Source organism: Phocoena sinus, chromosome X, assembly GCF_008692025.1.
Source record: "Phocoena sinus isolate mPhoSin1 chromosome X, mPhoSin1.pri, whole genome shotgun sequence".
Taxonomy (NCBI): Eukaryota; Metazoa; Chordata; class Mammalia; order Artiodactyla; family Phocoenidae; genus Phocoena; species Phocoena sinus.
In genome coordinates, this window is record NC_045784.1 from 24479169 (window position 1) to 24496797 (window position 17629).

General features: G+C 35.5%; 1 long non-coding RNA gene across 1 annotated transcript in view; it reads left to right on the forward strand.

Moving 5' to 3' along the window:
- Positions 1-17371, forward strand: part of LOC116747763 — a 145200-nt gene extending 127829 nt beyond the window's left edge. The window contains exons 3-6 of the long non-coding RNA XR_004348109.1: positions 3239-3282; positions 8020-8116; positions 15837-15952; positions 17318-17371. This is a non-coding gene — a long non-coding RNA (uncharacterized LOC116747763). The remainder of the gene's footprint in view (positions 1-3238; positions 3283-8019; positions 8117-15836; positions 15953-17317) is intronic.
- Positions 17372-17629: the final 258 nt, after the last annotated feature.

Sequence of the window (17629 nt, forward strand, 5' to 3'; positions counted from 1 at the left end):
TGGTGAATCACACTGATTGATTTGTGGATATTGAAAAAATCCTCGCATCCCTGGGATAAACCCCACTTGGTCATGGTGTATGATCCTTTTAATGTGTTGTTGGATTCTGTTTGCAAGTGTTTTGTTGAGGTTTTTTGCGTCTATGTTCCTCAGTCATATTGGTCTGTAATTTTCTTTTCTTGTTATATCTTTGTCTGGTTTTGGTATCAGGGTGATGGTGGCCTCATAGAATGTGTTTGGGCATATTCCTTCCTCTGCAGTTTTTTGGAATAGTTTCAGAAGTATAGGTGTTAATTCTCCTCTAAATGTTTGATAGAATTTGACCGTGAAGCCGTCTGTTCCTGGGCTTTTGTTTGTTGGAAGTTTGCAAATAACAGTTTCAATTTCGATACTTTTTAAAATTTTTATTTATTTATTTATTCATTTTTGGCTGTGTTGGGTCTTCACTTCTGTATGAGGGCTTTCTCTAGTTACAGCAAGTGGGGGCCACTCTTCATTGCAGTGCGTGGGCCTCTCTTGCTGCGGAGCACAGGCTCCAGACGCGCAGGCTCAGTAGTTGTGGCTCACGGCCCCAGTTGCTCCGCAGCATGTGGGATCTTCCCAGACCAGGCCTCGAACCCATGTCCCCTGCATTGGCAGGCAGATTCTCAACCACTGTGCCACCAGGGAAGCCCCCCAATTTCAATACTTTTGTGATTGGCCTGTTCATATTTTCTATTTCTTCAGTCTTAGGAGATTGTACCTTTCTGAGAATATGTCCATTTCTTCTAAGTTGTCCATTTTATTCGCATATAGTTGCTTGTAGTAGTCTCTTATGATCCTTTGTATTTCTGTGGTGTCCATTGTAACTTTCTCCTTTTTCATTTCTAATTTTATTGATTTGAGCCCTCTTCCTCTTGATGAGTCTGGCTAAAGGTTTATCAATTTCGTTTATCTTTTCAAAGAACCAGCTTTTAGTTTCATTGATCTTTTCTATTGTTTTCTTTGTCTCTATTTCATTTATTTCTGCTCTGATTTCTGTGATTTCTTTTCTTCCACTAACTTTGGGTTTTGTTTGTTGTTCTTTCCCTAGTTGCTTTAGGTATAAGGTTAGGTTGTTTATTTGAGATTTTTTTTGTTTCCTGAGGTGAGATTGTATTGCTATAAACCTTCCTCTTAGAACTGCTTTTGCTGCGTCTCATAGGTTTTGGATCATCATCCTGTCATTTTCATTTGTCTCTAGGTATTTTTTGATTTCTCCTTTGATTTCTTCATTGGTTGTTTAGTACCATACTGTTTAGCCGCCACATTTTTGTGTTTTTTTTAGGTTTTTTCTTGTAGTTGATTTCTAATCTCACAGAGTTGTGGTCAGAAAAGATCCTTGATATGATTTCAGTTTTCTTAAATTTACCGAGGATCGCTTTGTGGCCCAGCATGTGATCAGTCCTGGAGAATGTTCCATGTGCACTTGACAAGAATGTGTATTCTGCTGGTTTTGGATGGAATGCTCTATAAATATCAATTAAGTCCAAGAGGTCTAATGTGTCACTTAAGGTCTGTGTTTCCTCTTGATTTTGTGTCTGGATGATCTGTCCATTGACGAAAGTGGGGTGTTAAAGTCCCCCATTTTTATTGTGTTATGTCGATTTCTCCTTTTAAGGCTGTTAGTATTTGCCTTATATATTAAGGTGCTCCTATGTTGGATGCATATATATTAACAATTGTTATATCTTCTTCCTGGATTGATCCCTTGATCATTATGTAGTGTCTTTCTTTGTCTCTTGTAACAGTCTTTATTTTAAAGTCTGTTTTGTCTTATATGAGTGTTGCTACTCCAGCTTTGTTTTGATTTCCATTTGCATGGAATACCTTTTTCCATCCCATCAGTTTCAGTCTGTATGTGTCCCTAGATCTGTAGTGGGTCTCTTGTGGACAGCATATATATGGGTCTTGATTTTGTATCCATTTGACCAGTCTGTTTGTTTTGGTTAGAGCATATAATAGATTTATGTTTATGGTAATTATCAATATGTGTGTTCTTACTGCCATTTCATTAATTATTTGGGATTTGTTTCTGTAGGTCTTTATTTAAGAAATAAAGGTAAAAAGTAAGATTAGTATTGCTATACATTTGACACTACCATTAAAAGAAACACATCTGAAGTGTGCCTAATGTTAGAGAGGAACTATTCATGGTTTTTGTGCTTATTAATGCATTCAGGCAACTCATAATTTAGATAAAACCCAAGGTACCAAATTTGGAAAAAGCACTGCATGGTAAGATACAGTGTTTGGTAGGCTATAGTTTCAGTGGTGCTTTTTATTTTTTATTTTATTTTTTTTTTAATTTTTAAATTTTTTTGGCCACGCATGTGGCATGTAGGATCTTTAGTTCCCTGACCAGGGATCGAACCCGTGTCCCCTGCATTGGAAGTGTGGAGTCTTAACCACTGGATTGCCAGGGAAGTCCCGTGAGATGCTTTTTAAATTGTTATTTTTAATTAGCTTTTTTGTGTCTGGAATGTTTTACTTTTCCCCTTTTTTCTTTATTGAGGAATAACTGACCAATATAATTGTATATATTTAAAGTGTATAATGTGATGATTTGATAGACATTGTTGAATGAGGTGATGGATGCATTAATTATCTAGCTTTGCTTTTGATCTACAAAAGATATACCTGACATTAGTATATCTTATTGTAAGTGAAAACAAATGAAACATTGAGACATGCTTAAAAGTTAAAATTCTTTGTAAAACAGTGAAACAAGATTTAAAAAAAATAAATTGCAATAAAAGTTATATACATATTCAGTAACAACATAAAATCTGCTAAGCTGTAAGTATTTTAGATCAATCACATGGAAGATAATTGGTAGCAGTGGAAATCAGAGAATTGATAGACAAATCAAATAAAAATTAAAGGAATCATGATTATAATATGGGTGACTTCCAATACAGTATTTAAGTTAGAGACTTGAGATATCACATAGAAAATGTTTCTACAGTTTTAAATAGGTCACTCAAATACTTAGGTGAAACTGGGACTTATTCTTTTCCAAAAATGTAAACAAATGCAACTCTAATTGTACTTTATTGTTTCTGAGATAAATTTCTCTCTCTGTGTTCTTCATATTATCCTTAGGCCTTAACCTCCCGATCCCTCATTTATCTTCAGTCTTCACTAAGCATTTGTTAAACTCTGTACTGTGATCTTGATATTTTTTTTAATATTTTATTTATTTTTATTTTCTTTCTAGTTACATTGAGAAGTAATTGATGTACATCACTGTATAAGTTTAAGGTATGCAGCATGATGGTTTGATTTACATATATTGTGAAATGATTATCACAATAGGTTTAGTTAACACTCATCATCTTGTATAGATACAATAAAAAGAAAAAAAAAGTCTCCTTTTGATGCGAGCTCTTGGGATCTACTCTCTTAACAACTATCCTGTATATCATACAGCAGTATTAACTATAGTCATCATGTTCTGCATTACATCCTTAATACTTCTTTATCTTATAACTGGAAGTTTGTACTTTTTGACTACCTTCCCCCAATTCCCCCTCCTCCAACCCCCCACTTCTGATAACCACAAATCTCATCTCTTTTCCTATGAGAAACAGTAGAATGGTGGATGGTGGTTTCCAGGGGCTGAGGGTTGGGGGAACTTGGGAAATGTTGATCAAATGGTACAAACCTGAAACTAGAATACGAATAAGTTCTAAGTATCTAATGTACAGCATGGTGACTATAGTTAATAATAGTGTATAATTGAAATTTGCTAAAAGAGTAGATCCTAAGTGTTCTAATCACACACACAAAAATGGGAAATGTGAGGTAATGTATGTGTTAATTTACGTGATTCTAGTAAATATTTCACAAGGTCTATGTATGTCAAATCTTGTTATACACTTTAAATATATACCTTTTTTGTTAATTATGCCTTGGTAAAGCTCGTAAAAATTATTCTGTAGTGCAGATCATTTATTCTGGGGATTTTGTTGGGTTGGCTGGTTGGTTATGTCATAATTTTTATTTCTCTTTTTCCCCTCTTTTTCAAATTATGCTCCTGAATTTCCAATTTTTTTGATTTTTGCATATATATTTCATTTCACCTTATCCACAAGTAAGGTAGTGGGAAGTTCCATGAATACCATCTATTTGCTCTCGTTTAATGTGTATGAATGATCTTTGATTCTTTCCCAATATATCTGAGACCTGCTTGTCACAGAGTTTCTATATGAGAGCTATATACTAAGTATAATGTTCACATTTTTTTTTTCTAATCCAGTTACCTTTCAGATATAGTGGTGGCCAGAGAAAGAGGGCCAGAAGCTTCCAGGAATTGGTATAGGTCTTGAGTGTATCATAATTTTCTAGATGACCTTAGCAAGTAGTGGTGGTGTTGGGAGTTGTGAGGAGGTTAATATTTCAATGCATAAAATTTCTGAAGAAATATAATATATGGGGGTATATTATTTTTGTTATAGGTCCAAGGAAGGTAGACTTGATGTTCTAGGACTTTTATAGACATTATTTTTTCCTTAACTTTCTTTAACTCTAAAGAGAGTAAGTTAGTTTGTAAAATGTCTTAGTCTTCTTTTAATTAGCTCAGCCGATCGTTAGCTCTAAGAATTGTGTGAGGGTATTCCTCACATGCTGTAAATTGTTCCTTCAAATCCAGGTGGAGCCTTGGTAACTTGGCTTTAGATAGAGACAGTTACCCTAAGTTCTCATGCCCCATGCTTCATTGGCTTCTTTCCTGAAATTATATTAACTCTCTTCTCAACCAGTGGAGGTAAACATAGGTGAAATCTGTCAGGAAAATTCTCTGAAATTTGAAAATGGGGAAAAGATATTACGGGGCTTGCCCTTCTGTCATCTGGGCTATTTTATAGTTTTGTAGAGCAGGTTAACTGGTAGAGATGAAAGTCATTTCTGTCTGTTGGAACAGATAATCCCTAATGGTTTATGGCCATGTTAGACATTAACAAGCTTCGTATCTCACCCAAGAATCTAATTCTATCATTTCTTTGGTAAACTGCCTATCTTTCTAACTTTTCAAATGATCTTTGGGCTATTTGCCTTAGATTAATGATTTTATCTTTTTGAAAATTATACCTGAACCATGTTGGAGGTTTCACTGAGATGCCCCAGTGGACTGACCTGATGGAGACAAGTAAACTAAACCATGTGGGCTGGTTAGTTCCAGGCCTGTCTTCTCCTGACTCCTGGATTGGATTCCAAATAACAATAGTACTTCCACTTTGCTGACTCTCGATTTTTCTAAGTTGCTTTTTTTCCCTTTCTGTTGATTTTGTGTTTTTATATTTGTTTCTGTTTTGCACTCAACTGATAAGTTATTTTCTCTTGGTGACAGCAGCGATTGGAAATTTGGTCTTATGGTCTGATCATTTGGTGATATAGGTTAGATCAATGATAGAAATGTATTCTCTGATGTGAGAGAGATAATGGAGAATATAGTTTGTTAATCTTTTTGGGTTTTTGTTTGTCTGTTTGTGAGCTTATGTCAATTAAGAATTTTGTACCAATTAGAAGGAAAAACATCTCTCTGAGATTTTAACTGGGGAGTTTTGGTGTTTAATGTTCCCCTGTGGCTGAAGTTATGGAACAGAAGCTATAGGTACTCTCTGTGTCTATGCATCTGTACTTGATAAAAGGACTTTATCTTTCATGAAGTCAGTGTGAAATGTTTTCCTACTTCAATAGAGAATTAATAAGTTCTATTATTATGTCCCTTAAACTTAAAGGAATTCTATTCTGATTTGTTTATAGAGGTAAAAGAGCCCTTATATAAATCTAATGTTCTTCCTTAAAATCATAGGAAGAAAAAAACACCTGACCTAATAACTCTAAATGTGCAATGCACACCAGAAAAATACAGAAATTGCTGGCTTAAAAACATTTTTAATCTAAGTTTACATAATTAAGATGAATCTTTAGACAAATTAGACTGGGTTAGTAGTTTTGGCTAAAATAATAAATAGTAACTCTCTTGTCTTTTCCTTGAATCTATCAGTATGCTTTATAATCCAAGCATTTTGTTTTTGTTTTTGTTTGGATTTGCTTTCTCTTGAAGTGACAAGTTGATCTGAACTTCTAGGCTTCTTATTATTGGTTTACTGATCAAATAAGTTAATATTACTCCTGGAAAACATTTACAATTATGAAAGAGATTAGTTTGTGTGTGGCTAAATTGAATTATTATTCTGACACTTTTTTATATCAACAGTGATTATGTGTTGTAGTGTTTCAGTTTAAATATAATTTACAAATTTGGATTAACATTAAATTGAGTTAATTAATAGCTAATGATTAGATGCCTAGATAATTTCTAAGTAAAAGTGAATACTCAAACATTGCTTACTAAACATAATTTTAAGTTTATATTCTGTTACTTATTATTTTATATGCCTTACAGTGGCTATATCTTTGGGTAATGTTAATAAACATGTTCATTTAAGGTACTTTATGAAGGTGTAAAAGTGCTATGTGTGGCTGCAGGGAATGAGTTTTCTTAGTCTGCTAAGGTATTTGATAGAGAGTTCTCAAATAATAGACCTCTCAGTATTTTTCTGTGAAATAGAAGTTCATTTTCTTTATTAAAAGTTACGATTATTTTGGTTGGTTGAGACTATATTAGGAGGAAGAGTACCAAGATAAATATACTTAGTATGTATGGTAATAGGATGTGGTTTTGTTTATCAAGAGAAAAAGAGGGTCATTTTGTTTTAAAGGTTCCAGTTGTTCCAGAATGTCAAACGGTTTAGTGAGTGACAAAATCTTAACAGATATAGAAAATTGTAGAAGGTTTAAAGAAAGGTAGTTTTTACTCAACTTAGTTTATAATAATTCAGCATGAAAAGGAACAATGAAATGTATTAAAATTTTGCCAAAGTTGGCTCATTTTAGATGAGGTTATTTATACAAAAAAAGAACATTGAAACTTCTGCTGCCCAAAATGTAAATGCAAGAGTATACTGTGACTTTTACCTTTGTTAAAATGATTAAGGTGTGTTAGAGATCTTAACAGGAAGTGATAAAGGTTATTATTTACCTTCTGTAGGTAATCCCTGTCTCACCAAAATAGTTTCGTTTTGCTTTATTATTTAATTAACAACGAAAGCAGCACAGATTCTTCAATTGTCAAAAAGATAAAGTTCCTTACAACTGTGTTACCTTCTTAAATAATTATTTAAAAATATTTTACTCACTTTGATTAAATAGGTAACCAGGTATTGTTTCTCAGGCATCCATCATCCTATCTTAAACAATTGATCAGATCTTGACAATTCCTTTGATTTTACTTGCCCAAGATAGGATCTAAGTTGAGAAAAAATAAATAAAACTTCAACTCTGGGGGCTTCCCTGGTGGCGCAGTGGTTGAGAGTCTGCCTGCCGATGCAGGGGACACGGGTTCGTGCCCCGGTCCGGGAAGATCCCACATACTGCGGAGTGGCTGGGCCCGTGAGCCATGGCTGCTGAGCCTGCGCGTCTGGAGCCTGTGCTCCGCAACGGAGAGGCCACAACAGTGAGAGGCCCGCGTACCGCAAAAAAAACAAAAAAACTTCAAGTCTAACATTCATATTTAAAGAGATCTTACAGATTCTCCAGGAGGCCCTTGGAAAATCACAAGGATTTATTATTTACCTTATAAAAGAAAAGATGCTATAAATAGGTTTGTTTTATAACTCCATCTTAATTAACATTATTGTAAGAATTATGTGAACAAAACTGTCAAATCAGAAGAGATACTTGGTTTTCCTAAGGTTAAATTTTTATAGTTAAAATATTATCAATGTAAATATTATAGAGATTTTACATTTTATGGGAAGGCTTAGAGATTTGCCAATGCCTATGCTGCCATAATGCATTCTTATGCTTAGAGGAACTATTGATTAAATCTTTATGAAATATTTACTGTACCCCAATAGAAAACTATGATATTATTAGCATTGTGTTAAATTAACCACAGCCTCTCAGTCTCATCAAATGCTTTTCTGCTCCTAGGTGTTTGCCTCAAGTCTCTGGTATAATCTAGAAGCTAAAATTTGTGTCTTCAACAAAGAAGGACAGTCTTAGAGCCTCTTGGAAAGGATTCTAACAGGTACTCTGAACTATTGATACATCAGAGAATAGACTTTTGGTTACAAGCTGCCCAGTTGGCATTGCTTAACAACTTTGAGTTTATGCTATGGAGTAAGTCAGGATTTCTAGGACCCTTTTTAGTCCAGAAGCAAACAGACTTTGTGAAAGCAGATTGCTGACTTGAGTCCCAATGAAACAAAATTCATCATTTAAGACTGAGGAAAACAATCTTATTATAGTTATTTGTTTGGAATATTATTGGAATTATTTTTTTAATGTTTCATTTTTAATGTTATGGAAGGAAGTCTCATGCATTTTTTTCTTAAGCTGTTCCTAACACTTAATCTAGTAGACTGTGCTTCTGTAAAGCAAAATGAAACGTTTTAATGTTATTTGATTCTCACTGGCCTCTCACAGTTCAGAAACAAATAGTACTTTTTACTTGAGTGCCCTTACCTTTCATAGCAATGTTATTTATTTATTTGTACAGGTTCAATAAGAATTTGTCCTCCTTTATTCCCAGATATATAATTGAACAAATTGCTTGTGCAATCATGGCCATACTTAGAACATCATATTTGCAAGTGACTCTCATCAAATCAGGCATAATAAGCCCACTCTTAAAGAACAAGTATTGACTTCATATGTTGACCAAATGACTACGAAGCCCTCCTAAGAAAACTGACTTGGTATCTGGTTTATAAGGTCCCAGTCTCACAGGTAGTAAGAAAGGTCACTTTCTGACAGGCTAGGGACCTTAGAAAAGTTTGGAGACCATGCCATTTTCTGGAAAATTCTATCTTTATCCCTCCATGACTAGTTTTTAAAGATAATTGCATTATTTTGTATTTTGTAAATACAAACCATAGTTTCTTGGAGCTTCATTGACAGGATTTCCATCAGTATTCATTTTTCATGTTATAGTAGTCTTCCATTAAATTATGAAAGGATATGTCATTTAATAAAATGATTCAGTCTTCCTCAAATTATTTCATCAATTTGGTAGATTTGAGAAATGATGGTCAATATTTTATTGACTACTTTGATTTTCTCATATTTTTTGAAACAATGAGGGATGGCTTTTATCATTTTATAATTTTTAAAACTGTACTATTTAGGAAACTTTTTTAAAAAGTAGGTTCACTGTATAAATGTTTGTCTTTATATATAAATCAAAGTATCTTAATTGAAATTAAGAAGGTAGAGTCTGGAGGAAAGTCTTTCAGCATTGAATTTATAGGGAATTTGGAAATTGGGACAGATAAGAAAATATACTGAGACCAAAAACTTCGCTTATCTAAATTATTTGTGTTTCACTAATTCAGTAGTAGAATTCATCAAGTCATTGCAGAATAAAGAATCATTATAATCAGAAAATTAGGATTTTTCAAAATCTACAGGCATTTGTTTATAAATGATCTGTGCATTAATAGTTCTAAGTTTCATTTTATGCTAAGACAAATGTATTTCCATGTATTCTTCTTTAAATAACTCTCATTATCAGTAGGAAAACATGTTTTGGATTTTTAAAAACTTTATTACCATACAGATTTTTAAAATGTTCCCAGTCCTAGAATCATAGAATGTTTAAAGTATAAGCAACATATTCTTTAACATATACATTTTCAAACCAGTGAATTCTACTTTCTTATGTGAAATGTTTCAGTCAATTCCTTTAATTTTGATTCAAATACATTTTCCTACCAAATTTTTTCATTAATTGTATTATATTACCTGCCTTCTGATTAAAGAGCCTTAAAGTCCAAAGAGAATCTTTTTGTTTCACATACCAGTGACTTAAATACCTTGCTATCAAGGGATTTTTATCATTCATGCCAAAATTTCTCTCAATTACCACATTTACAAGCAAAATGAATTTTCCTGTTGTTTTGTCTTTATGAATTAAATCACATTTGTTTCATAAAATTGCAGTTTTACAACCCAGAGTTTTATAAGTTTCTAGATATTTATAGAAATCAAAAATTCCCTTTTCCTAAAAACTAATGTAATTTGTGTATGTAAAATTTCTGGGTTTGATCATAAAATGTAACATATCTTCCACTCAAGTAATATAAGTCCCTTATTTCTTGAGATTTCAGCCGAAATATATTTCAGTGTTTTGTACCTATATAAAATTGTTGGTTGCAGCGTCACCATGACTAAGCACCAATATAAATATCGCTTTCAGTAAAAGCTGCAGGCAGAGAAACATTTCTTCGCATATTGTGACATTTTGGAAACAGAATTTGAGATGTGATTACAAGTACCAGTATAGTTACGGAAGCAATGGCTGGGGTGTTTAATGGTAGGTCTGTATCCTTCATATACTTTCAAAGCAAAAGCTAGTATAGTGTAGTGGGTGAGTTTATGGTCTATGGATTTATTATGTCTGCATTCAGGTCCCACCTAGGGGGTCACACCAAAAATCTTTGCTACCACTACTGGCGTAGACTAGTGGTGCGATGCCAGGGGACTGATATTCTTTATAGCTCATAAAAGCATTTTGGATATTAAACTATTACATGCCAAGCATCTGAAACAGTGTCAGGCTTGTAGTTTGTACAAGTGTATTAGTTCTCGATGTTATCATATACTTTTTACCAAAGGAATAGTGTTTATTAGAAACATATTAAATCAGAAATCACTTTTATCAATGATGTGTGTGTGTATACTACTATGATGTTATATACACATCTTATATTTTTACCTTTGCCTAACATTCATTTAGAAAGACTTATTTATGCTCTGCCTGTTGACTGATGCCACTCTGTCAGACATTAAAAAGTCATCCCATGGCCTTTTATAATACCCCTTCCTCTAAATAACATCCGAAGAGTGGTTTATTATCAAAACTGCCCTGTTGAAGTGATAATGTAGATATGTATAATAGATAGTCTAGTGTAAAAACATTTCTCATCATTTTTTTCCCTAGGATGGAGTGCTAGAAATGAAATAAGTGAGACTTATAGGATTCTTTTCTTTTCCCACCCACCACCCCTGATATTGGCAACCACCAGTCTGTATCTATGAGGTTGGGGTTTTTTTCCCCTAAATTCTACACATAAACATCATATGGTATTTGTCTATTTCTGCCTGACTTACTTCACTTAGCCATAATCCCCTCACTGACCATCCATGTGGTCACAAATGGCAAGTTTCATTCTCTTTTTTATGGCTGAACAATATTCCACTGTGTGTGTGTGTGTGTGTGTGTGTGTGTGTGTGTGTGTGTGTGTGTATGTAATATAATTACTTTATCCATCAATGGTAGCTCAGATTGTTTCCACATCTTGACTATTATAAATAATGATACAGTGAACATGGGGCTACAGATATCTATTCGAGTTAGTGTTTTTGTTTTCTTTGGATAAATACCCAGAAGTGGAACTTCTGGATCATATGGTAGTTCTATTTTTAATTCTCCATACTGTTTTCCACAGCGGCTTCACCAGTGTGTGCCAAAACTGAAGCCTGACCCTCAGGCAACAGCCATGATTACTTAATAGGCCTTTCTCACAGAAAGACAGAGCTCTTGGGTCTCTTTCCTCTTGTTGTGGCCTGGGGATGGTAGCTGTTTAAGAACCTTTTCTCCATTGGTTGCAGTCCTACTGGACCCACAAGCGTAAGCCCCACTGGCCACCAGAGCCAGGCAATGTAGAGGTATCCCCTGGCAGCAACCGCAAAAATCGGGGCACCAGACAGGGGTATGAACTCCTTTCTCTGTGATACTGATTATTACAATCCCATGAGACCAGGAATGCAAGCTCCCTGACCTCCAGGATCAGATGGTCTAGAGGTGTCCCCTGGGTGGCAGCCACAAAAATCATTACACCAGATATGTAAAAGCTCCCTACCAGGAGATACAGCAAAGGGAGAGTGCAAAGATGGCACCTGCCAATCTCTGTCCTGGAGAGTGTTCCAGCAGGCTCCTAGATGTGTCTCTTTAATTAGATGTGTGCCCCTGAGGCCGACACTTTAATATGAGCACATGAGCCTTCTTCATTTTAGGTCTGGGCACGATCAGCTGCTTCTGAGCTGGGCCCTGGGGTCAGTGAGTCTGAGCATGCGAACCCTGTAAGAGCAGCTTCTGAGATCACTAGAGTCTTATATGTCTTGGGACATAAGTCCCATTGGTTTTAAAACTCTGGGGCTTGTCTCTCAGGTGAAGATCTTAAAAGTTGAGGTGCCCCATGTGAGGTTCAAACCTTTCCCTCCTCGGGGAGAAGCTCTGGGTTTTGCGTTCCCTCCTGGTTGTGGGTCACCATGCCAGGGGGTGGGGTTTATGGTGAGATTGGGTTCCAGCCTCTCCTACCGACTTTGATTTGTTGTTCATCTTCATCTACCTGGTGTATTGTCATCACTCAGCCAGCCTTTAGGTTTTTTAAGGAGGAAGTTGTTTTATAGGTAGCTGTACACCCAGTCTGTCCAGGGATGGAGGTGAGTTCAGGATCTTCCTAGTCACCATCTTGAGCTGGAACCTCATTCTTTATCTGCAAGGTAAAAGAATTTACTACACATTCATATTCAAATGCTATTAGTGAAATTACATCAATATTAAGTAATTATTTCTAGTGGTAACACGTGGAGTAAGCTAAGTGTTACAGAAACACTATAATAATCCACTTTAGTATCAACAGTTGTATTTTGAAATAACAGGTTTCGAGTAAAACAGAATCTAAATGAACCTATTTCTAAAGGATTTGAGCCTAAAGGATTTGAATTAGGATGTTGTAAAATAGGTTATTTTTAGAAAGAAAGAAGACATAAAATAATGAAAGAAAGGAAACCAGAAGGGGTACAAGAATGAAAGAAAAAAGGAAGGGATAGAGAGAGAAAAAACTATTTTATAGAAAGAAATACAGTTGACGCTTGAACAACATGGGTTTGAACTGCATGGGTCCACCTATGTGTGGATTTTTGGGGTTTTTTTGATATACAGTCGGCTCTCCATATCCATGGTTGCACAACCATGTATTCAACGAGCCACAGATCACAAACTTAATATACAATCTGTGGTTGGTCTAATTTGTGGATGTGGAACTCACAGATGGAGGGTCGACTATGGGACTTGAGCATATGTGGATTTTGGTATCCACAGTGGGTCCTGAAACCAATCCCCTGCAGATACCAGACAACTGTAGTTGTATTATGGATGACCTGTTCTGGCTTAACTGCACAAAGAGTATTGTAAAATTCTAAGTGCCATATTTGCCAAGTGACACTGAAAACCTGGATTACATTCAAAGGTGGTGCCCTGTATATCATACTCTTGAATTTCTGCCCTAAGAACTGCCTGAGAACTATACCTAGATTTAAATCTAGCAGTGTAGCTTAGTAGCTATATTCTTGTGGATGGTGAAAACTAAAAGAATGAAATAATCTCCACACCTAAAATTTGTTGCTGAATTTCAAAAAAGGGTAAATTATCCAATTTTACTCATAGTGTGTGGCTTTGTAGTTCATTTAAGTTATATACCTCTCTGTGATTAATTACATGAACAGTACCAGTTCAGTGCTCTCCAAGATGTAATCAGCATATGACAAAGTGCTCTCACTTTAAACTCCGGAATAAGCAAGCTCAAACCTTCTTATTTACTGTATTATATCTCTGGGCCTTTACTCTGATCATCTATACAGTGACACTCTAAGAAGGGGGTGTGGTTTGCAGCATTTTCTATATGTATATGACATAGGGACATTTGTTCTCTGGAGAATTTCTTGAGGCTGATGTGGAGAATCATTTCTCTAGTCCAGTCTTAGTGGAATATTTAATTTGTTCACACTTTTCAATAGCTCAATAACCCTTGATTGTTTTATTTACGCACTTATATTTTGCCAAAATATTCCATTCCAGTCTGATACCGTCTCATCATAAGGTATTTTGAATTCCCTGAAGTTGGAACTGCCAAATCCAATTGAATTTTTTAGAATTTAAAACCTGATTTTACCTTGACTTTAAAGTATAGCCTCATACCTCGTTTCTCCTACCACAGCCACTCTGCTCTGGGTAAAAGGTAGAATGTGGCCAGGTTTGGCCAGAGATGGGGTCAGGGAATTTCAGTCAGGGTCAGCAGTTTATGGAGCAGTAAGTACAATCCCATGTGGCCACAGGGTTTCAAGGTATGGCCCAAACTCCCTTAATAAATCATGCCTGTGCCACTATATGCAAGTGAGAATAAGAATACTTCTTAGACCAGAGTATATATAAATGTGGGATGGAAGATACACCTACTGGCCCCCACTTTTCTCCAACTTCACCTCCAAAAATAAGCGGAGACGATACTTAACAGAATATCACTTCCCTTGATTGCACCTAAGATGGAAGAGAGGGCCTTGAGCCAGGGAGTTCTCTTCTACAGTGAGAGCGTCTCAGCAGGTAGCTGATAAACTCACATACCTGAAAGCTTTTATCATCTCGTTAGTTTCCAATTGTCTTCCAGTGCTCTCACATCATTTAGCTAAAGCCTCAGCTGGCCTTTGTCAGCTCTCATCAGGAGATGTACATCCCAGTGATATCAAATCAATTTTATATCACAGTACAAGTCAAATTGTAAGTTTGCTTGGCCAGCATCTATGAACTACTTTATAATAACTGAAATTCAGCATTTCCAAAATCTGTGTTTTGAAAATGCTGCCAGGTGAAGGCCCATAATGGACTTAGGAAGACCAATTAATTAGGATACTGTTTCATCTGCCAGGATTGTTTAGCAGTCTCCAAGTTAACAGCCATGTGTTGCTTCCAGGTGTATTGCTCAATTTCCAAACTTTCTTGTTGGTATTTTTAGAAGAGTTCAAAGCATCTGTCCTCAACCTTGGCTTCACATTAGAATCATCTAGGGAGCTTTTAAATATATCCATCCTTAGACTTCACCTCCAGAAGTACTGATTTAATTGATCTAGGGTGAATCCCCGGCATTGGTATTGTTTAAAAACCTCCCCAGGTGAGTATAATTTGAAGCCAGCATAGACTACCACTGTTTTAAAATAACTGCAGTTGCTTTTTCTAAGCTTCATAATAAGCTTCTGCTAGGTCAATTAAAAAAGTGTTCCATCGAGAAAAAAAGAAATTAATAATTAAATGCTTTAGTCTTTTTTCTTAACCAATATGTTTCTGTACTGCCTCTAGAAAGTCCATATTTGAATACTCTGTCTTTAGCCTGGACTTTTATCCTTGAAATAAAAGATTCTTTGCTCACCTCAGAAGTGACATATCCATTAAACAACTGCTGATTATTGAGCACCTACTATGAGCAAGTTAAATTCTATGAGAAAAATTCAGATATTTAAAACATATTATTAACCTCAAGATATATCATTTCTGAAGAAGACATACTTATCTGAAATAATGACCACCCATAATACAAAAATTAAGTGATGCTTGTCGAGTTAGAAATAGATGCCAGTATTTACCAACCTAGCCAACACACTGCTAGAATTCTTTCCCTCAGGCCTTGAGGGTGAAACAACTCTCATGGGGATTAGGTGAGAGAACCTAAACTACTATGATGAAGTGGGAAGGGATGTGAGGTGGCAAAAATTGGCCTTATTATTCAAAGACCACTGGTTAAGGTTACAGACATAAGTGCCAGCGGTAGACTGCAAAACTAGCCCCAATTATTTCCTCTTCCTGTATCTACACATTGTCATGCTGTTCTCCATTAATGCTGCATTTGGCCATGTGACTTGCCAGCTGTTGGTGTGCCGCCACTGAGTCTTCCGTATTTCTGCTTTCCTCTTAGGCCTCTGTTGTCACCATGGGAACATGCCCTGGCCAGCCTGTTGCAGGATGAGAAATGTGGATGAGAGTAGTCGCCCTAGTGAAGAGTCAGCTGATTCCGGACGTGACTAAACACAGGTAAGTTCAACACAGCCGTCTAGCCAGTCCACAGTTGACCTTGCACCTGTGAGCATTACACTCAAAAGGATGAATAATAATCCAACAAGTAGATTGGAGGAATGGTATGAATAAAAGCATGTATCTTTTATTTATCTCTCTGAGTTTTAAAATATGAAAATTTTCCAGAATAAAATCACCTTTCTAGTTGCTATCTACAATGATAATTATTGCACAAATAGTTTTATTTCACGAATAGTTTTAGGAATGCTTGTTATTCTACAGAAATACATCTACCTTTGTATGTTACCTCCCAGAGAATTACCTAAACTTTTTAAAAGAAAAAGCTTTGTTTTGAGACACACACTTTAAATTTTCCTCATCACCCAGGAAAGTGGGAAGGAAGATGAAGTATCTGACTCCTTCATAGTCTAGGAGTTGTACTTGGAGAAAAAAGGTAATAATACCTTCTAAACTTAATTTGCTCTTTCCTCCTCCAGGGTTTTCAAACCATGCCCAATTGCTCTTACAAACAGCTCAAAACATCCAGGTTTATTAGAGTGTTGATACTCCCAGGAATAGATCAACCCACACAGCCAGTAGATTTTTGCAGAAGTTTGAGGCAAAGTGATATTCAGTGAACCTTATGGAATTAATAAAGAGCAAAGTATCAATAAAGTATTTAAGGAGGTACACAGTAAAGACAAAGAACTACTTAATTCACCCCCAGTGTTCTTTAAAGTTTGCCATCGGACTTTCTCAGTATTCCTACTGCCTGTTGCTGATAGCAATGCATATGGGCTTCACACAGCAAATGCTTATCATACCACCTAATTGCAGAGGCACAAGATTAAGGATTAATCTTCATCCTTGGTTCAATCATTGTTGGCCCAGGCATGACCTTCTTTTATTATTCACTTAGTTAGATATGCATATGTTTCTATTTGTCTGTTTTTTAATTTATCTATGTTTTATAATATAATAAGAACCTGGGAAATCATCACTGTGAAAAACAGAACCTGGATGATAAATTTACGTATTTGATTTTATACAAACCATTCTCCTGCCCGCCACTCACATAATGGAATTGCCATCTGAATCCTGTGTTCATCATTTCCTTAGGTTAAATTGCATAAACTATATGTATTCCTAAAAATTGTATGCAAGGATATATAGAGTTTTAGATTTTTATAGATATTTATATGTATTTTATAAATATGCATATTTGTTATCTTTTAGGATTTTTTAACTTAAAAATTCTGAGTTTTACATATATTGTCATATCTTGATGTAATTTATTCATTTTAACTGCTGTACAATATTTCTTTGTGGGAACATAAACAGTTCATTCATCTATTCTCTTGATGCATACTGGGTTGTTTCCAGGTTTTTGCTGTCTAAAAATGGTGTCACTATGGATGTTCCAACATACGTCTCTGAATGTAAGTATATGAGTTTCTCTTGGGAGTGGAATTGTTGAGTCATAGATAATGTCTGTGTGTACAATTTTATGAGAGAGTGCCGTATGTTTTTCAAAGTAGTTGTAGCAATTTAGACTCTTACTGCCATCTATTAGAAATACTGTCATGTATTGGGCTGGCCAAAAAGTTCATTCGGGCTTTCCGTTAAGACGGTATGGAAAAACCCAAATGAACGTTTTGGCCAACCCAATATATTCGCTCCAACATGTGGTATTGC